Consider the following 21905-nt stretch of genomic DNA (forward strand, 5'->3'; position numbering starts at 1 on the left):
TTGCCATTTTAAAACAAATTAACAGGTTTCCAGGTCCTAACAACCCACCAACAAACCCCACAAAAACCAACCACCAAACCCCACACCCCACACACCTCTCCACAGCTCTGCAACAGCACAGGCTTTGTCATCCATTTGGAGCTCAACATTTTTGGTACATGTAGTAGGATAACCTGGAGCAAGTCAGCTGTGCACATTTATCCCATGCCCAGGTTTAGCCCAGGAGTCTGGGTAGCCTTGCAGCCTTTTCCTTGACATCCTGGACAGCAGATGGTCCAGGGTGAACCTCAGCAAGATGCTTGGAGAGGTCAGGAGATGGAGTGAGCAGGCAGCTTGTTCTCAACCTCCCATCTGCAGCCTCCACTGCCCTGAAATGAAGGGGAAGCAGTGCACAAAGCTTTTGCAGCAGTTGCTGCTGAGCCATGGAATAACCACTCAGATCCCCTCCCTCCTCTGTTTTATTTTTCTGGTCTCTGCCCAATTTTTCACTCTAAATTAAACATGCTGATGGGCTGCATTTGGCAGAATAATAGGCAAGCAACAGGTTGTGATCTAAATATTTGATTCTGATCACCACTGCCATCACTTTATTGTTGCTGTTGAACGAAGATGTGGGTGAATTGCAGCAGGGAACTTACAATGTACCCCTGTGTTAGTAATTACTGATTTGATTCCCAGGTGTCCTGCAGCTGAGTACTCTCATTTCACATTGATGTAAGATTTCCATCTTTCCCTGGGAGTTAATTGTGTAACATGCAAACAAGAAACCAGCCATGAAAACATGGAAATCCCCAGGTCTTCATTTCCTCTCTTTTGTTCAAAGTTCTGCTGGAAAGGTGGGGTTGGTTGGACACAGCTGGGACAGTGTGTCCAACACAGATTCATGCAAGCTGAAGCCAACATACAAAGAAAAAAACAGGTTAATTGGCAAGACCTGGATTATGAGTGCCACAGCACCAAGTTCTGGAGGAAGGACGATGCACAATTTTCAGTCTCTCTCTGTTCTCCATGATTATGCAAAAACCCTGTGCCACACACCAGCAGAACTGATCAGGGTGAGGCCATTTCATGGCAGAAAGGTTCAGCATAACAGCTATTAAAAGGAGGAAAATTTCTGCCCATCAAGACCAAGTAAATATTTTGCAGTGCTTGCTGTCTCTTCCTCACAGATAAGAACCCTTCCTTCAACATGCAGCACTGTCAGCATAACCAAAATGTCAAGAAGATATCGTGAGAAGTAAAACGGTATGAAATTATTTTTTCATTCCTCGGGATACTTCTTCCCACTGAAGCTTTCTATCACTTTTAAAGTGACACTGTGATTTTAATGAATGCTTTCTTGCCTTTGAGGCTACTTTGGGTGGAAAGGCAGGTAAGGATTAAACAGCAGGAGGTCCTTGATGTTGATAAAAAGGATCTGAAATCCACTTGAGCAGTGGTGCAGCCAAAGGGATGCACCAGGTCCCTCTCAGAAAGGTGAGCCACCCCAGAGGCACGTTGGGCAGACCTCTGCAAACAGACCCAGGCTTGCCCACACAGCAGTGACACACAGCCAAGAAGTAGCTGGTCCCTGCTGAGCCCTGGTGCTGTCCCAGATAACAACCTGAGCCAGGTTTCTCCCCGAGCGCCTGCTCTGCTCCGCTGCCACCCGCCACGGCTCCAGCAGAAGTGCTCTCTCTGAGGCCAGCTTTGTGTTGTGCTTGGCACGCAATGAGGCCCTGAAAATAATCTCTTGTATTAGCTGAAAGCCTCTCATGCCAATGTTGTGATCCCTCTGACATTTTTGCTGCCAGCTCTTGGTGTCAGTGCGCTGGCCCATGGCTCAGAGCAGTTACATTTTTAATGCTGCACAATGCGTACCTTCTCTCCGTGCATCCCTCTCTGGTGGATGAGCAGGACTTGGGGAATTTGGCTGGATCATCATTTTCCCCAGCAAAGACTGGGGGCTGATGGAGAAAATGATCTGTGGTCCCCCACAGTGTGTACCAAAATGGTATGTGGTAAGTCTCATTCTGATTTCCAAAATGCTGGATGACAGCCAGTGTCTCTGCTCCTCCAGCTCCATACAAACTCTTTGGGACTGTCAGTTCTCCAAGGCCTTATTTGAACAATTCACTGAAGAACTGGAAGGGATAAGGTGATCTAAAAACACAGTGAAATTCTCCAAAAACCCCAGGAAGTTTATTGGGCTGGTTTTTTTTTTTTACCATATTAAGCAATAACTCCAGTCCATAGAAAAATAGCATCAAAGCATAAAAGAGAATTGAACAGCCATCCTTATAAAAAATAACCTTATAATCAGCTGAACACACCTTGAATTAAAACCTGAGTAGGTGTAGGAAAACAAATACTTTAATGTCCTCCTGTAACCTCCTCCTCCCAGGCGCCAATTTTCACTCCATCTTTAGAGAAGCCAGGCGTTTTGCCTAGTTGGGTTTTGCTGGACATTAACAGAAGTCCAGGCAGGAATCCAAAGTGTACCAGCAAAAAAAGGCCCTTTAATTGTTGGGAGGCAGAAACTGGTTCCAGTCCTGTGATGGAGAGCGATTGCAAGGCGGCAAAACCAGACTTTGCTTTGTCCTGCGGAGCTTTAGTGCTCACCAGGCTGTGCCACAGAGTGCCAACCACAGCCTGCCAGGCAGCCTGCCACCCAAGGGGTAGAAAGAGCAAGTTTTGTAATAACAACAGCAAAACTCAAAGCAACAGAAGGGAGGAAAGCATCACAACGGCGAAAAAGAGAAGGTGGCTGCAGCTATGGCACTAAGATGTGAGGAGCCTGGGTGACCAAGCAGTGTTGGACATGGACCTGCAGGGCAGCCCTAGCTGCAAAATGGAACAGAATCTGTGTTTTTATTCAGCTGCCTCCTTGTATTTGAGCCCATCACTGAGCATTTTGCTGCAATGGATTAAATGTCTCAGGTGGCATCTCTCTGACGCAACAAAAACAGTGAGAGGTGTCCAGTGATGGAAAAATTCTTCTGACTCAGCATCTCAGCTGTCCTTCATAGTGTTGGTATTTTTCTATCAATTACAATTTGGTCTCCTAAATTAAGAGATCAATCTCAATTTTGTCCCCAGATGGGGGAATTTTGTTATTTCCATTTTGCCTACAAAATAAAAGCAAACTGTAAATTATTTTTTTGTGGACAAAATGAGTTTGGGTTCTTCCACTTTTCTTTTGGCATTCCTTCCTGTTGACAGCATGATTTGCACAAAATTACATTCTGTTGATAAAAATGTGCTGAAATGTCTTTCGGTTTCATTGACTGAATGATTTGCAGTAAGAGGTTTGACAAAATGCATGTTGTCAACAGAATGAAATGGGGCTGGTGGAGGAAAGAATATACTTCAGACATATGGAGCGAGCAGTTACACACTCCCTTGGTTTGTTAAAAACCCTGCTCAGAGTCTATCAGGAAGAATTTTGTGGGATTCAGATAAGACAATGGCTACTTTGGAAAAATCTCATTTGCACAGATGCATCTGGCAGTGGGGAAAGGCACAGAGAAAGTTAACGGGTGCAGAGTTTGGCCAGAGATCATTGCAAGTGCTGTTCTACTTCTTCAGATGTCTTTCTATCCAAATAAATTTCCTCCATTAAGTTTACAGATTTCCTCATGCAGCTTTTAAGGGAATACTTGTACTGGAAATGAATGAGACAGGGAAAAGAAGTATGTTAAAATTTATGAAAACATCTGTTGGAAGTTCTGAGAAAGATGCTTTTGTTTTAATCATCTAAAGCAAGACTGATGGATTTTATCAGAGCTAAGTACTGAAGAGTCCCAAATGGGCTCTTTATCCCAAAGGCAAAGCACTTGAGGATATGCTTAATTTTAAGCATGTGAATAATGTCTTTGCTAACGCCAGTGGAAAACTCAAGTGCTACAAGCCAATATGTTGGATTCTAAGATTCTTGGGATTAGTGTTAAAATCATGACCAAATGGTACCAAAAATTAATCTGGAATGTAACCACACTAAATTATTATAGTTAGGACCAAGCGTTCCTGGTAAAATAAATCACATTAAGGATCTGCGTTTTGTTTTGATATTAGGATAGAACATTAGGATAAAAAGACAGTTACTGCTAAAACAAGGTAAATATTCATTCATTAAATGAGATTGACTTGATAACCTTAAGTGACATAGAAAACATTAATCTGGTTGGTAAGGAAAAATCCTGTCTGCAGTGATAGTGCTTCATTTTATCCAAACTTGCTCGTTACACAATATATTTACTGCTTTAATTCAATTCTGAAAAGAACTTCAGCACCTTTTTTTTTCTTAGCTGTTTTCTCACAGCAGCATCCTTTTGTTGAGCACCAAGTCTGGCTGTCAGTCAGAGAGGAGGAGGAAGAACAGGAGTCAGATCTGTGCTCTCTTTCAAGAGTGGTTCTGTAGGTGTGGTAATGAGCTGTGCCTTCTTCTGGGAAATTTGGGTTGTGAATTAAGTTGTAGATGGTGTTATGTTTCCATCGCAATGTCCAGCTCAATTTTCTGTAAAGGTTGCTATGGGTATCAGAATATGGTGCCAAAATACCCTAAAACACTATTCCAGACAATTATTCTCATTTCAGGATGTAAATGCCTCGATTCCACCCCCACACTAAAAATCCCACTGGCAGGAGCTGGATCAGGGGAATAAACACTCTCTCTTCATGTGCACACACTCAGTTCATCTCACTCTGCTGTCAAAACCGATTGCATTTTCCTGTTCAAACAACAAATGTATCAAACCAGAGGAAGAGCCTGTGAGAAATGCTGCTTGCATGGGGACAATCTTCCTGTGGCTGGGTGTGCTGGGGCACTGCAGGAGATGGGGAGAAAAGTGAGCAGGAGTGGACAGGCAGGAGGGAGGGACAGTCCAGAATGTGCCTCAAATTAGAGGAGATTTTAATTGCTCTGGGGTTTGTGGTCCTCAAGGAGCTGATTTTTGGGAGTTGCAGTCTGACAGAGTGGTTAACCTGGAAGCTGGGGGGGGTGAGCTGAGGAGGGAGCAGTGGTGTGAGCTAAGAGCACCTTCATGGCACTGTCAGCTCTGTGCTCTGATGAGGAGGTCAATGCTCATGGTGTTTCAGGCAGGAATTATCCAGGCACACAAATGCTGTCCTGCTTGACTCATTCCACACTTGCACCTGGTGGCTACTGCTTCCTAATTTTGGAAAGCCTTAATGTACATTGCACATGCCTCTTTGGAATGGAAATGATGTTTAATGGCTTTAACAGTGAAAGAGTCACAGCTGGAAAACAAAATGTTTTACAGAAATTTTGGAAATTGCCCTTTTTTTTTTGGCCATGAAAAAGCTTTTTCTATTTATCTTGAATGCTACCATCATTCCTTTAGCTCTTAAGGAGTAATAGTTATCCAACTAACAAGAGTTGGAAGTGTACACTTGTCTGCAAATCTATCAGGGGATGGTGTTTTATGTTATGAGATGTGCAGCTCTTTCCACTGAAAACTTGCATGTGTTTAGGGCTGGCCCTACATGTTGGGCAAGATGTGGGTCCCTGTCTCAGGAAATCACAGTCCAGGTAGATTTCTGTCCATGAACTCAAGAAGAATGCAGCTGGAGGAAGGATAAAATGCAGGTACTATTGTCAAATACATTTTATAGAGGGAAATTTGCATGGGAAAAAAAAAGATGCTCTAAAAAAGCTTGGATTTTTCAAACCCATGGAAAGAAATGGGAGTAGTAGGACTGAAATGAAATGGAGAACTTAGGTCAAATTACTTCAGAGCATATAAACCATAAGCTGCCAAAAGAAGTCCATCAAAGCAAAATCTACACTTGAATTTCAAACACAGCCAGGCAGATTTTTCTGGAAGAGGGAGAGCTGTGAGTACAGTAACCAAGCACAGAGCTGGCACTTATTTAGCCATAGAAAAAGGTAGAGTCTGTCAGAGCATTTTCTAATTCTGCTTCTATTATTTGGGAGTAGAACAGATGACAAATCTGTTAGTTCAGAGTGTTGACACAATACACTTTTATCACTTTTTGTCAACAGAACATAATTGTGTTCAGATTACTCTGTCACAGGGGAATAGCCATAAGATCCTGCTGTCCATAAAAATAAATGTCATGTTCTATTTCTGGGAAAACAAGAGGGAAATAGGAAAAGCAATACAAGAAAAGAAAAACCTTGGACAAACTCTACTCTTTGGACAGAGTTTTAGTTATGCAGACACTGTGATGATGAGGCAGTTGCTCACCCAAACCTGACAACCTCCTGGATTCTAATTTGTCTCCCTCCTTGCCACCCCATCCCATCAAACCCAAACTCTTCAGTGCTCTCTTCCAAAATGCTTCTCCAGCTGATGCCAACTCTGGGCCATGAGCAGCATGTCAGCAGCAGGGATGACAGAAACCCTCTGAGGAGGGAGGGCAATGCTCTCCAGGGCCTGGGGCAGTCAGGGAGTGGAGCAGAGAGGCTGAGGTTACAGGGAGGTCTCTAACTTGATCGTCCTGACTGCTGTTGCTGTTGGATTTCAGGGGTCACATTCCCAAAAACCTGAAGCACAGCCCTGTGGGGAGGTGGCAGTTTTGGGCTATCAGCTTCTCTCTCCCAAGCTGGACCCTCTCTGCCTGTGGAAGGGAAGACACTGAATTCCACCTTGCTATGCTCCCCCAGAAAATCATTCCACCTCAGGCATTCGTTTCCTAGACAAAATGCAAACTCAGCTGCAGGAACATGTCACATTTTTCAAGATTAGGCAAAGCAAGAACTAGTATTTTTAATAAAGCTGTTGGAAATATTCAGTTGGCTCCATTCTAATGGAAATAAAACTCTGCCCATCCATCATCTTTCCCTGTGACACTCTGGAGACAGCTGTGAGTGGAAATCTGAGGGCTGAAGGGGTTTCAGGCAGGTTCTGGTGCTCGTGCACAGCAGACAAAGAGGATTAGTCAGTGTGGGGAGGAACTAGAGACACTCTGGGCTCCCTCATGGACCAACACAGGTGCAGTTCCTCCCGATTTCCTGTAGTAATTGCAGTATGAATCACAGCAATGAATTCAGATATAAAAATAGAAACATATTCTTCAGGGGAAGAAACAAACAGAAAAACAAAATCCATTTGTCAAAATCCGGATTCCACCTCCCTTGTCCCAAATTTTATTTTCTCATAAAGTCATGTCACGTCTCACACCTTCCCATTAGTTTTTGACATGCTACTTTACCAACTGAGAGACCCAGAGGGGATGGGGGATGTAGGAGTCTTAAAAAAGAAATAATTAATCTCCACTGAGAGTAACATGCTGCCACATATCACTCAGCATTGCATCAATAGCCTGATGGAGTCAGGAGAGGTGACTGAGAAGGAAACAGGAACTAGCTCTTGATGTTTGATGATGAAAACTGAGATATTTAAAATCTCCAGTGCCCATTTGCTATGCAGTCTGCTCAGAGGCATCCAGGATGATTACAGCACCCAGACAGGAGAGTGTCATCTTCGGTGCTGTTGGTGCCACTTTCATGGCAATTTAGAAAATGATCACATAGAGATGGAAGCACTGATTAGTTAACACACAGAGCCTCTGTGTATTCTGCTCAAGCAAAGCTTTGAACTTCTGGGAGCTGTTGTACTGAGGAAATATCTATCCTGCAGGTGGCTGTGGTTGTATTCTGTCATTATTTAGTGACACTGTCTGCAAGCTTTGTGCATGAGCCTGAGTGTCACCAGTCTAGAGGGGCAGCTGCAGCTCAGATGGAACAAGGTGCTCATTAAAGCAAGAGGCTGCTGGGACAAAGCATCAGCCACTGTCCTCTGACTGCTGTCATCTTTGGAAAGAGGGGATGAAACCATCTCTAAGCCTGAAACCCAAGAGGACTGCAGTTTTGGGTTGAGTTTTCACTTCTGCAGCCCCAAAAGGCTGAGATCCAGTTTGAGAACTGACCCTGGTAACTTCCCACAGGTTAAGTGTGAGCAGGAACACAAATAAACTGTCCTTTCTAGGTTACCCAGACTAACTCTCCTTCCTGACCCTGCCCATTTCTCTTTCACAGTACCATCACAAGGTGGAGGAGCCTTCTGTGTCATTTTAACTCACCCAGGTACACTCAAGCTATTTAGGAAGCGAAATATTTTTTGCTTGCAGAACTGGAACAAGATAGGAAAAGCACAAAACCCACCCAAAAGCCCCAAAACTGGAATAATGAGCAAATGCTTGAGATATGAAACAGCCTTCATAACAGGGAGCACAGGATGCTGCAAGCCACTGCTCCCAGTATGTTGCCCTAACTGACCAGGACCCTTATTCAGTCTGGTATCTCAAGCACACTCCTGTGCAGTGGAACACCCAGCCTTGGAGCTTCTCTCTGTGATCTACAGCCAGATTAATTTTTTTGCTTGTATGTTTTTCCTTCACCATTTCCTCTGGCTGCAAAGCAAATAGTGTAATTACCCCTGCATTTGGGTTCTGAGATATTTCTATGGAAGGATGGGGAAATGGCCATTTGCACAGCTAGATACCCAGAGGAATGCCACTAGTGGTGGGGATTCAGTGAGGGAGGATGGGGAATTAAAGTGATGTTTCAAAGAGAGAAGGGGATAAGGTTTCCTTTGGTCACAGCTGTTCAGCAGCCCAGAGGAAATGCAGAGGGCTTCTCAGGTGGAGCAGCCAGGAGGGAGGCACCAAAACATGTTTTCATCTTTGCTTCTGGAGAGCCTGAATGAGACCACAGTGGAGTAGCAGCAACAGATGTTCACTCAAACCACTATGTCAACATCCAAAAAATCAGTATGACAGGGAGGTGCCACCCCTTGAAGTATCACATTTGACAGAGTGGCCCTGGAGCAGGTGGGGAGCTTCAGATGATTGTTTTTGCTCCAGGAGGGGTGAGCAGTGTCCAGTCTCAGGAGGTGCACTCAGCACTGGCTGCCATCTGATCCTGATGAATTGTGGCTGAGCCTGAGCTGGAGCTGGAGCCCTCAAACTGACACAGGGCTGAGGTGTCACTTGGTGGATTGTGGCAGCTCAACCAAGAGAAATAAAAAGCCTTTGACATTTTGAGAGTACAACAGCATCACTGGTATATGTTGAGAAAAAAAAGTAACATTCCCCATGTCTGGCTTTGCTACTGAAAAGGGGAAACTTTCCTTTTGATTCATGAAATAAATGTCCCTGACTTTCCATTAGGTTTAACTTACTGGAAATTTTGAAAGAAAATTCTAACTCAAAGCTGCTGAACTCAATGTCTTATTTTTGCATAATCACTGGTGCCAAGTGCTAAAATACAGCACTTAAAAAAAAAATTAGGGACTTGGAAAATAACAAATTGACATCTCTCTCCAGTTTTACACTCACCATTGTCCTTCTCACCAAATATTAAAATAGACTGATTAGCTGTGCCTACTCTGTAAGAAGCATGACCTCTCTTTATGAAGGCACCAGTGCAAAAGAAAAGGTAAATGGGGAGAGAGAAGAAACTAAAAAATGATTCTCCTTGACACCTGGGCTAGTAATACAAATGTCAACACAGCCACAATTCAGTGAGACACTTACGTATTGCTCATACTTAAGCAAGTGTTTAAGTCTGCTCAGACTCAGCTTCCTGCCAAGGACACGCTTCACTTGTGGGACATATGTGACTTAAGAATATGTTAAGTGTTCCAGTGATTTGGTACCAGAGCAATAAATGCCCTTCACAAGTAGCTGCCTAAGTGTGTGCAGTTATTTCTCAGATAAAAAGTGCTCACAGCTGCATGACTTGGTTGCTGTGCTGTCAGCCCTGCTGATCTCCAAGGCTTGCAATGGCTGAAGGACACTGAGGGATAAAGAAGTCTCTGATGGTGTCTCTCTGCATTTATTTATCCAGCTAGGTTTCTTTTTGTGAGCCCTGGCAAACTTGCTTTGATATCCAAAAAGAAAAGCAGCAGCTCTGCCAGTTTGTGAGTTATGGGTGGGAATGGAGTGTTCTGTCATGTTGGGCTCCAGTACTGGCCAAGAATGCTGTGGTGAGGCAGAGAGAAACATGAGCTGGATGTGTCAAACAGAGGTGGGAACATCTCCAGACGAGGTCTGGCATTTCTGTAAGCACCTTTCCAATGAAGATAATGATGACAACAAGGATCCAGGTAAGTTTTCTGGGTGTTTATGACTTTGATGCTCTGGAAGAGAACATGCCTTTCATCCAGCAAAGCAAACTGGTGTTCTGGAGCCATTCCTGAGAACTCAAGGAAAACTTGGGAAAATCATGGAGCTGACTGGAATCACACAGCACTGTGAATGACACTGCTTTGTTCATGGAAATCTCCCCAAGCTGTGCTTTTTACACCTCTTTTCCCCTCCAGTGACCACATATGTGGCCTCAGTGCTGAGTGTGCAGAGAGCCCTGTTGGGCAGCTGTCAGTGGTCCTGCTGCTCCTCCAACACCACAGAGGAGTGTGGGGATGCAGAATAAATGATTCCAGCTCATCACAGCCTTCAGGAGCTAATTGGCTACTGAGCTTTTGCAGAGCCAAATGCATTAGTGTCCAGCCCCACTCTGCCCTTTGAACAGTAAGTGGTCAGGAGCAGGTCTGATTAGCAGGGCTCTTCACTGTCTTCCAGCTCTGATATTAACTCCTGACTGACCTTTTGCTGCTCTGTGTGTGGAGTGCAGAGCCAAAGGCACAGTCCCCAGAAATAGCTCACAGACAGAGCTAAAGGCTGTGCTCAATACAAAGTGCATGTTGTTCTTAAAGTAAATAATTAGGGCTGGCTTTGTGGGTCTGCATTTTATTTAGAGTTTCAAGCAGATGGGAGGCATGAGATTTGATTTTCAACCCTTCTTTCAGCCACAGAGAAACTTCAATACAGGTGCATTTATATCCAGGCTTGTTCAGTCTGTCGATGGCTCAAAATCCATCAGGGTTATTTTTGCAGGATTTATTTTTCACAGTTGCAGACTTTCTTGCTGAATGATGCATTCCAGATCAATCCTGTAGTTTCATAAATGTCTCCTAACTTCACAGGACAGACCCCATTAGCAACAATAGTTGAAATAACTTCTTTGAGTGTTTTCTGAAGAGATGTTAAAACATCTGAATTGGCTGCAGGAATGTTGGTTATTATTTTGATTTTGAAAACAATTTCTTGTGGCCTGGCTGCAACTGCATGAACTGCTGTCTTGAATATTCCCCAGAACTCAGATAGTTATTTATTATTTAAATACAAGCTGAGAGCGGGAAACTCTTAAAATTCCCCAACGCTCTCCTCTAAAAATAAAGATCCATTAGTTCATCCTCAATAAATAATTCTTAATTGTTCCCTCAGGTGAAATTGGACTCCTAACTTCCATCTCCTTGAGCTTCCTCCTTGGCTTTCTTTGTGGGTGCAGCACTTTTGTGCTGTTCTGCCAGCGACATTCAAGTGTTAAAGCCAAATTTTGTGAAGCCATGTTGAGGGCAAAGCTGGCTGTGCTGTAATTCACAAAGCAGCCTGGAATGACCCCCAGCCACTCGTGGTGACTCCTGTTTGTTTTGGACAGTGCCTAGAGCCCCATTTCCCCCACTCTATCTGGAAGATATCTTGCATATCCTCCCTGTTTATGATCATATCGCCTCTGATGTTTCCTTTTTAGCATTGCTATCCATCTTCTGGCTTTGACACAAACCCAAGGCCCTGAATGCTTGTAGTCATTGAAGATCTGGTGGCACTTCTCACAGAAGGAGATGACTAACCTCCACATCCTGGCCATGGGCCAACCTGGCTATTTATGCTCTGCCTACCAGAAACTCTTCCTGCCCTCTCAATGGTCATGTTGTTTTTCACTTTCTGTCCCAAACAGCCATTGAATAGATGCTGTTTTTCACTCCATGCTACAGCTCAGCAGTAAATGGCACTTCAGGCTGGTAGCACGTTTTTCTGCATGTGAAATGCTCTGGGCCCTGGGGGCATGTGGAGGTGCTACAGTTTGATTTCCAGGAATGGTCCTCAGTTGTTCCATGCCTTGTTCTGGGAGGATCCTGTGCCAATCCCCCATTTCTCCTCACCAGCTATTATCATCTCTAGCTATTCTTATCTTGATAGCATTTTATGGAATGATTCCAGTATTTATACTGTTTCCCATCTTTCTTTTCTCTCTGCCCTATGAAAGAGGTGCTGGGGAAGCTGCTCAGCTGCTGTGAAACAGCCCATGGACAGAGAGCTCAGAGCTCTGTGCATTTCCAGCTGACACAAACCCAGCCAAGGGCTTTTCCCATATACGGGAGAATTTCTAATTTAAATGAGTGCTGTTAACTCTGGTTGTCTTCTGGTTGGTTTTTAGTTTAAAATTAACTAAGCATGTGACTAATTTTTTCCTCAGAGCAGGTTCCAAGAGGATCCAGGGGGCAGGAGACTGTGGTGAGACTTGGCAGGTGGGAGGGCTGCCCCTGTGAAGCCTGCTTGCTCCAGCTAGAGTGCTCTTTCCCACTTTAATGCTCACCCTGTTGCCATCTTAAAGACATTTCACTCAATCAAAAAAGATGTGGTGCAAAACAAAAGGTGCCAGGTCATGCCAAGATGCATGTGGGAAGGGTAGAGAGAATGTGTGAAGCACCAAGAATTAGATGCCCAGGGACAATCAGATTTGTACCATCTGGTTTTATTCTTTTCTGTTCTGTTTGATTGTGGTTTGCCAAAATCAACACCATGGATTTTAATACAGGTGCCTTTGTTCCCAGAAATGGTCTGAATGAAACCTGGGATTATGAATTCTTTCCCACGTCATACTGAACCTTGGAAAGCTTTCCCTGAAGAGGGTAATCCTTTTATTATTTATTTTTTCTTTTCCTGTTCACTGTTATTAACTTCCTCTACCCACCTTTGACTCTTGTTGTAGTATTTTGCTGTGCATGGTGTGACAGAGGGACAATACCCATTACAGATGGAGCTTGTAAATGTGATTTTGGGTGCTACTGTGTCTTGGGAGGTCCAATCCAGATAATATCCAAGATGTGAATATTGCAAATGCTGCATGGAGAGGCTGCCAGACTTAGGAGAGTCAGAATTTGGGATCAAGGCTGAAACAGAAAAAGGCTTTGGACATCTGCAAGTTGCCTTCCACACAAGCCCTTCAGGGACATTCAAATGCAGAATATGAGAACTAAGTATGAAAATTTAAAGTACTGAAAAAATTGCCTCAGTTTCACTGTTCCTTTAAAACTTGAATCTCAGCCCAAGGTCACAAATAGGTCCTCCCCAGGTTTATAGACCTATAAAGAGACCCTGGGCAGTGTTTTGAGTAAACCAGGACTAACTGATGGCTTAGTATTAAAGAAATATGTGAAATCTGTGGTTCTGCGGAGTTCCAATGTGAAAGCTGATGAAATTTGTTAAAAGGGAAAGCTGGTTGGTGGTTAATCACATACCTGAGGCTCAAGCAATGAGGGTCCCTGTTAGAGGGGTTTTTTGGGACGAGTCATGTCACATCCTTCTGTATCAGGTTTATTACCAGTGATGACAGGTTGGGAGGATTTATCTGCCCTACCTACCTGCCTTATTTGCAAAATAGTCTGAAAACCCCTGGAGATGGTGTAATAAGTGTTAAAATGACTTCACTCTAAGCCATTTAGAGAGTCTTTGGAGGGGTGGGAAACCTCACCTTTTATACAGTGAAGAGGCAGCTGCTGACCTATTAGTTTGCATCCTACATATAGTGATCCTTCAACACCAGGATCAATTTCCTGAAGGTCACTGGCTCTTTTAAATCCTGCCATCCTCTTTGAATTCAGACAGCAGGGATTTGGCTTCTCTCTCCCTCACCTGCATTTTCCCTTCTTTCTCTTTTGATAAACACAGGCATTGCAGCTTTAAGATTTTGAGACCTTTCCCAGATGGAAAAGGTCATTTGTCTTTCACTACTCAACACTTCCTTCATGAGTTCATTTAAACATTGCCAGGCATCAGAAGAACAGAACTCAGCTGTAGGGTTATCTGTGTCTTATTCCCCTTTTGTGTAGGTGGCAAAACTGATCTAGAACAAAACTGTTTGGTTCCCATAGCAATTTACAACGTGCAGCGACCATAATACTGTACTCTTCCCACTCCTTATCTACACCTGTTATGTCTTCCTTTGCCACACAGCTAAGAGCTATAACACTGGCACTATTTTGAATGGCATCAAGCAGGCCATTTCCCCAAGTTTCATGCAATTTCTCCCTGGTTTTGGTAAGGACAGGATGTATTTCTATTAAAAGCAAAAAGCAAACATTTTATTAGCCACTTTGAATTGGATTCTCAATGAAAACTTAATTAAAGGAGTGGAATGAAGAGATATTACAGTGCATCTACTAATCTTGGTACATTATTTATAAGAAATCAGTCATCAAAATTAGTCATGTGCACTATCTTGCTGTGTGTGGTCTGGTTTGAAATGGTGTGTTTGTTCCCATTCAGCTCCACTGGATACAGTTAAGATACACATTTGATGTGTTACGCAGTTAGATCATATTTTGAAAGTTTATTATGCTCTCTATCTCTCTGTATCTGCAGGCTCAGAGTCAAGGGACCATTAAAAGCTTTCAGCTCAGCTTTGCAGAGTGCCTGAGATGAGACAAGTGACAAAAGTCATCCTTTCCCGTAAGTTCCCAGGCACAGCTGGCGCGGTGCTGGCTCAGGGTACATTCCCTCCCAGCCTTGCCGTGTTTCCCTGCTGGTGCTGGGGCTGATTTTGGCTGCTGGGGCCAGGGGAGCAGTGGCCACAGAGCCCTGGGGCAGCAAGAGCCCTGCTGTCCCCTGGCAGTGACAGTGGAGGAGCATCTCTTGCACCCAACGCCACTCCAGTCTGCTCTGCTCCACCAGGAATGAGATCCCTCTGGCTCTGCTGTTGGACACTGGGAAACTCCTACCCCCTGCAGGTGCCACAGTGCCTGCTTTATCTAACTTTTTTTTCTCCTTAGGATGCCACCAAGAAGAATGATAGTAATATCTGGGTGGTCAATGAGCTGCTCCTTCCCTCCCTGCCTTGTCTCCTCTCCTGCAGAGCGAGCCGATAGAGTTACAGATCCCAGGAGAGGAGAATAGTTTAATGATCCCTCCTTAAGGTCACTGTCAATGCTGTTGCATAAATTGACCTACTAGGGGCTTCTGTGAGAGCAGTGCTGCTCACTGGACACGGAGGGGTGTAGCATTACAGAGCAGTGCATGGAAGTCGCCCACTTAAATCACCGAAGCATTTTAATTGACATTCAGTAACTCTCCTTTTCTAACAGCTGCCTTTAACAGAATGAGCACTGCTCATGCCAGTCATGGGGCTGCTCTGTGCTCCCTGCCACAGCTCCTGCTTGGGCTGCAGGGACAGCTCAGTCCCTGAGAAATGCACCTGAAAATATCATTTATTCACTGCAAAGGGCAAATGTAAGGACACAGACACTCGCTCAACACAGCACATGTTGTGGGGAGAGTCAGGTTAAGAAATCAGAAATAAGTGTCCACGTTGGCTGTGGACTGCTCAGCTCATGGGTGAGTTGAGACTTTTGGTGGGTTTTCCCTGGAAGAGGTGGAAGAGTTTTTCTGCTTGTTCTGGGGAGAAGGGAAAGCAATGCAGGGAGGTGGGGAGATATTCCAACTGATCCCCTTTCCCTTGAGTGCTTCCTCACCTTTCCTCACTGATGTCCTTCAAATCTATTGCATTTTAAAACTGGTGAAAGGCTTCTCAAATTTCACATCAGCATCTCTTTGTTTGAGGACAACACACTTTTGGAGATGCTTGATAATGTGGCAATAATTTCACGTACTCCAGCTTTACTCTGCAACAGCAAATCACCAAATACCCTTTCACCATCCCACTGCTTTGCTTACTTGTGGGCACTTTAAACATTGATATAAGGACATGATAGGAAATCCATCTTTCAGGCTGACAGCAGACATATTGATCCCACAGAATGAAGATTGGTGCTCTTGAGTATCTCTCCACTAACTACAGCAACAGGAAAATTGTGTATAGCTGCAAAATGGCAAAATAAAGAAGAGAGCAAACCCTATGACAGGGCATGGCGAAAGTCTAAAATGTATTTTAGACCAAGATAAATTTCTGCTCTCTGAATATATTTTAGAATTTTTTTATCTTGAAACCAATGCACATCTCTAGTTGAGATGCACTATGCTCATGAGGGATTGCAATGTGGCTTAAGAAAGCTGACAAATCTGGTGAGCTAGAAACAGCCATTCTTGTTCCTGTTGGATAGGGCCTCACTCTAGGAACTGTTTAATTTTTTTTCCCAGTTTCTCTCAGTGGGTGAAAACTGTGATCCTTTTTGCTCTGATTCCTTAAATGGGGCAGCTGGGGTAAAGCTGTCAGATACAGTGTGAATGAATGGGGGATGCCAGATATGAAAAATCCTCCTGAAATTTCACTGCAGCTTCCAGCAAAGCTAGGAAGCAAGCCACAGCCTAGATAATTTTCCATATTTTATTACCTTTTCTGATTATTTTTCTGGTTACACTGACTGAACCTGGGGTCAATATCTTCAGTTTCTCACAGAGGCATGATTCACTCTGTGTTCCAGAACAAACCACAGCAGTAAGCATAAAATGGGTATCTCTTGATCAAAGATGCATCCCCTCTGACTTTTCTCATAAGATATTAATAAGAGAGAGGCATTATCAGATTCCATTTAACAGGTGTGTGGAAGAAGGGAAAATCTCATACTCATTTAATACCTTCTGCAGGAACATCCTTCATCAGCTTTTGCTAATTATGAAGCTGAAGCCATTTTCTATTTTCTTTTCTATTTAAAGCCTAAGACGAAATTCAGAAGGCAGCAACAGCAATTTATTTTCTAGGTTTTGCTTTCTTCATGCAAAGGAATGCCAAGGTAACCTCACAGGGTTTCATTTAAAAACAAGAGTTCAGAGCAAAAATACCATGGCTTTAGCCCACTGTCTCTATTAGTTTATTAAAATATTAGTCTTGTAGGTGTGTTAGATTGATTTGCCTTCCATGGTGTTTAAAAATAGCTGTGAGAATAATGGGCTTCATCAAAAATCATTAACTGGGACGTTACTTTCATTTTTTAACCGCAGAACAAAGTGTCACAGCCAGATTAAACAAGCCAGAAAGCATTTGGAGCGCACACAAACAGCCAGCAATTTTTATATATACCTTAACCATGGAAAATCCTGGAAGATATTAGCTGTCTTCCACTGCAGATTGGTCAGAATCCCCAAGAAAGGTCAGATTGTTCGAAGTGGCTGGTATTTGTACCAGCTGACATGAAAAGGCTCAGTTATTTATAGTGGTTTGCCTGCAACCCCACAATGCTAAGGGACTGAATGAGATTGCAGAGATGAAAGGACATTTCAGTCTAACAACTGCAAATAGCTGTAGCTCAGCAAACTTCTAAATTATGACATTACCAAGCCAGAGAACTGCCCAGCTTAAGCACAGGTTTTAATCCTTATAGGGTAACAGGATCCCATAAGAACCTTTTTTTTTTTGGAGGGTGCATTTTACTTTGATAAAGTTTAGTTCCCTGTGTGGTGCAATGAAACTTTAGGGCTTCCCTTCCAAGTTTCCCTTACGAGCTGTGTCGTCTTTATCTGGTGGTGTCAGCCAGCCCCTCTGATGGGGTTGTTTTTTTTAGCTATAGGACTTGGACAGGGAAAGAAGAAACTGGGGTCATGTGAGGAGAGTGCTGGGACTGGGAAGAAATGTGGATCTGAGTTCACCAGGGTGAATGCTCACCCTTTTTGCTGAATATTTGGTAGGCGAGTGACCCACCATTGATCAAGAGGGAGAAAAAGATGTCACTTCTGATGAAAAGAAAAACATTGATAACACTTCTGGGGAAAGATAAGGGCAGTGACCATGGCCAAGAAGAGCAAAAACTTCTGTAAACTGGCAAAAAACTCCATGAGATCTCTCTTGAAGAAACCACCTACAACTTCCAGTTTTACTGGGCTTGCCAGGTCTCTGGGGAAAAGGTGCTTTCTGTTCACCTGCAGGTCCCAAACCACCAGGGAGTGAAAGAAATGGACAGCTGGCTCAAACAGCCAAATGGAAGAAAAAGTCCCTTGCAATCAGTTCAGCCTCGTGGGAAAAGTCCCATTTTGCCCCAGAAGCAGCAGGCAGAGAACAGCTGAGCTGTTGTTTCTCTAAATCAGTTTGGTTTGGTGTGGGGTGCCCTTTTGAGCGCAGCTGATCAGGCCAAGAATGAACAGGGTGTTATCTCTGAACAGCTCATGAGCCTTCCTGAGCAGATAGCCTGGAAACAGCCCCAATGACTGGCCCTAATCCTAAAGCCTTCCCTCCAGCAGATAAACCCCCTACAGCGAGGGGGACAGAGGAAATTACTGATATTCACTCATCTATTTATATTTAGAGAAGAGATTAAACAACTTGGAACTGTAATGATATGTCCATGGCGAGGCTCCTGCAAACATGTGAGCTCTTGCAAGGCTTCTCTGCCCAGGCTTAACTGGAAATGGGTTTGGGATTGTGGACATTTTCCAGAGTGTGCTCCCTCAATGAAGGAGAGCTATGTTTGGAAAGGAAACAGATCAGTTTTTTTCAGGGGGAAGTTACAGAGAACCCCCATTTTGATGAAAACAAAAGATTCCTGTCGAATTTTCTTTTTTATTAAACTCTAAACAATTCCACAGACATAAAGCATTGTCACTTTGTGAAGACTGTGGGCACGTTGAAACAAATCTTTGCAAATAGGATGTTCTGATGCTATCAGGGCAAAATCACTCAGGATTTCGATTTCATAGGAAATTTCAACCTTTCTTGTTCTTTCTCTGGTAAGGTATGAAAAAAATAATCAGAAGATTGTAATATCCCTTTCTTCAAAGGGAAATTCCAGGTTTCAACCAGATTTGTGAACATCCCTCTACTCTTGACAGGCACTGGGCCAATGCCAAGCTAGGCACCTGAGAAATTTTATGGAATTACCATGTTTTTTCATCATCCTTTTCCCACATTTCCTCACAAAGAACACCCATTTTGTGAGCTGACAGAAATCCACGTGAGAAGCAGCACTTTTTCTCCGTGTCCTGCCCCATGACACAGCATGGCACAAACAACCTTTGCCCAGCCACCTGGAAATGCTTTGCTTTTCACCCTCATGTTATTTTCGTCAAGCAAGCTGGACAGAGCAACTTCTGGTTTGACAGTGTTTGGGTGGTTTTGAGGGATAGCTCCAAGAAGCAATTTCTGACCATTGCTCACAGCTCTAAATAGACTTTTTAAAGAGTTTTGGTGTTAGAGAAGACATTAGCAATTGCTTTTCAGGTGGTGTTTCAGCTATTTTATCAGAGGCTCAGAGACTGGATGGCTTTGCTTTTATTAATTTGCCTTGGTCATGTTGTTGTGCTCTCAGTGCAGTTCCCAGCCTCCCTTTTCCCTCACCTTCCCCCCAGATCCAAGTCCTAGATCAACAGCCTGTGCTTGGGATACTCAATATATGAAAATCAAGAGTGACAGCTCCCACACCAGCTCTGCCAGAGCTGCCTCTGCAGGGAAGCAGATTTTTCAGGATGCTCTGGAAGGATGGCATGACCCTCTGCAGGAATGCAGCCTCATCAGAGTGGGTCGGGGTGGAAGGACCACTGAGGGTCATCTAGTCCAACCTCCCTGTTTGAAAAAGGTTCTCCAGAGCACACTGCCCAGGACTGTGTCCAGACACCTTTTGGATATCTCAGGGATATCCAGACCTCCCTGGATCCTCCACAACCTCCCTGAGCACTGTTGCTGTGCTCAGCCGCCTGCACAGCAAAGAAGTTCACAGATATCTTCATTTTCTTCTCTAAATTCCTGGACCTTTAACTTATAAACACTCAGCAAAACCACTCTGATCCAGCAGCTCCAAAATCCAATCTGATGATTCCAGTTTGCCCCTGGCCTCACCAAGCACAAGACCACAGCAGAGCTTTCTTCCCCAGGAAGACATGAGTGAAGAGGCTGGTGACAGATGTTAATTAGAGTGTAAAAATCACCTCTGGAAAGAGCTCAGACATGTTTTGGAGCCTCCCAGTATATATTTATTTCCTTGGAACTCACTTGTTGGTCCTGCAATTAGCATGGAGCCTGGCCCTGCTAGGAGGTGGCATTAAGGAGAGCTTGTTTTCTTAGACTTGTTATTTTCCTCCTTGCTATCTGCAGTGTATATTTATGTTAATTGGAGCAATACATCTGTCCTCAGAGTTTATCAGATTCGAGGAGATAAGATATTGCCATCAAAGCCTATTCTGAGCTGTGAGCTCCTCAGTAAATCAATGTCACATGAATTAAGATTGCCTTGAGATTGTCTCTAGAACATTTCATCTGCCCATATCTGGAAAGAGTTTCTAATCAGAACTCTGTAAAAAACGGCTTTAGGAATTTTCTCATGCAGCTTACAAACTCTGTGGTCTCAAACAGGCTTTAATTACCAGGGCTTCAATAGCAGCAATTTTACGATATTTCAGAAGTGAAATGGTTTATACTCTGGAGATAAGGACTTATAGGAGCCAGTAAAACATAAAGCAGAATTCCACAGCAGGACATGATGGATTTTTTAATGGATTTTTACAGATAATTCTTAGCCTTTCCCACCAACAGTGAAGATACATAATGTGTTAATGGGCACTTACACATCTTGATTTTCAGTAGTTTTACCTGGTGCTCCCCCTTTTCACTTTGCCATTTTTAGACACAAATTCAACCCCACTTCTGTCCATTTGAATAGAAAAAATGCCAAGCATACTTCCACCTACCACAAAAATCTACCTTTTAGGACATCTGCCACCACAACACAAGTCCTGCCACAAGCTCCATATGGATTGGCATTCATCACTCACATGCTGGCCACAATGGAGGGTAAATATGGAAGGGTGGTCTTGAATGTCAGAGCTGAAATAAACCTGTGGTAGCATCAGGGTAGGTGAAGACTGCCAGTATACACAGGAAAAACTTCAATTATCCAATGCTGCTGAGTCTGGACCTCTAGAAGGATAAATATTTACTGCTCTGGATGAAATATATATGTCATATGAATGTTTGTTGCAGTCTGTCTTGGATGGGTTAGGGAAGACCAAAAATTGTGTTATTGTCATGTGGTCCATGAACTAGAAGCTTTCCTCCATTTAGAGAGGTTTTAAACTATTTTAAAGTTCTATCACCTGCAGAATTCTTCCTCTCAGTCTCAATCACACCTGAAAAGCTCAGAATTGTCCAGCTGGTGACAGTGCTCTCCCTGCAGGCACAGGGATCCAGGCCATGCCCTGATAATTGATGAGCCCTAACTCCTGTCCTTGCCTTTGCCACCAGTCTGGAGTGAAAATGGGGGAATTTTTTGTCCTCTGTGGTAGTGCCAGCATTACATCTGAAGTGCCTTTGCTCAAGGCCAAACTTGTCCATGAGATTTGGGTGCAGGTATCACCCCAAAGCACAGGAAACAAGACAACTTTGACCCTTCTGGACTGTGACTTCCTCCCCTTTTGCCGCGAAATGACTCCGGGTGCTACTACGGAGCAAATAACAACCCCACAATTTTTACAGTTCAGCTTTACTTTGCTGGAAGGAGTGGGTCTGACCCAGTCCCAGCCTGGACAAGCCTCTGTCACGTGGAGGTTGCTTTGATTTATGCCTGCACTTAACAGGATCCAGGTGGCCCAAGGAGCTCGCGGAGTCGCGGTCGCTCCAGATGAGCGCCGAGCGTTTCTCGCCAGGTCACTCAAACTGCAATATAAACCTTGGCCATTCCACAACGTTGTAAATCAGCCTGCAAACCCCCACATTTGGAACAGTTAATGTCATTGCCTGGGGCAACACCGCAGACACGGCTTTATTTGCTTTGAACGGAATTAAAATGAGGAATAAAAACGCTGCTTTTGACAGCAGCTTAATTTTAAATAGATGGCGTATTAAATGCTGTTTCTTAGGGCAGTGGGTTAATTATGCAACCTCTTTCCATTGCATCTTGTTTATAGGAATGGACTGAATCACCCCTGCTTGTTGTGCT

At 43.8% G+C, this 21905-nt stretch overlaps 1 long non-coding RNA gene across 1 annotated transcript; it reads right to left on the reverse strand.

Moving 5' to 3' along the window:
- Positions 1-559: 559 nt before the first annotated feature.
- LOC146430720 (uncharacterized) lies at positions 560-17142 on the reverse strand. The gene is made up of 2 exons (XR_014855084.1): positions 17066-17142; positions 560-6582 (listed from the first exon to the last, which is right to left on the reverse strand). It is a non-coding gene; the product is annotated as an uncharacterized LOC146430720 (long non-coding RNA).
- Positions 17143-21905: the final 4763 nt, after the last annotated feature.

This window comes from Lichenostomus cassidix, chromosome 14, assembly GCF_008360975.1.
Source record: "Lichenostomus cassidix isolate B80296 chromosome 14, HeHo_3.0, whole genome shotgun sequence".
Lineage (NCBI taxonomy): Eukaryota > Metazoa > Chordata > Aves > Passeriformes > Meliphagidae > Lichenostomus > Lichenostomus cassidix.